Source organism: Zootoca vivipara, chromosome 17, assembly GCF_963506605.1.
Source record: "Zootoca vivipara chromosome 17, rZooViv1.1, whole genome shotgun sequence".
NCBI lineage: Eukaryota > Metazoa > Chordata > Lepidosauria > Squamata > Lacertidae > Zootoca > Zootoca vivipara.
In genome coordinates, this window is record NC_083292.1 from 11,176,232 (window position 1) to 11,176,716 (window position 485).

A 485-nucleotide genomic window follows, 5' to 3' on the forward strand; every position below is an offset into this window, starting at 1 on the left:
GTCAAGAATTCCTGTCAGGCGCGGGGGGGGGGGGGGCGTCTTGCCAAAATCCTTTACATTTTTACCCTCGCTCAGTCCCTTGCCCTCGCTTATCTCTCCCCCTTCCAGTCAGTCACACCAAGAACAGGCAGCCTCAAAACCTGTGAATGCCACTGTAAGGAAGCGGCTCCGTGTTATAAGAATTTCACCCCATAGAGAATTGGAAGGTACACCCAAGGGTCATCTAGTCCAACCCTCCGCAAATGCAGGAATCTTGCCGGGGCCCGTGTAAATAAAACGCTCCCCGTTCAACTAAGCTAAGCGCCACTTGGGAGAAGGAAATTTCCTTTTCCCCCATCCCCAGGTACTAAACTGTTATAAAAATCCCTTCCAGGCAGTACACTAGACAGCCCTCTTGCGGGTAGGGAGGGTTTCGGTGACAAGCGGCCGTTGCAGGGTAGGTCCTCGCGCGCAAGACGCCTGCGCACTGGGCCGCCTCCGCGAGG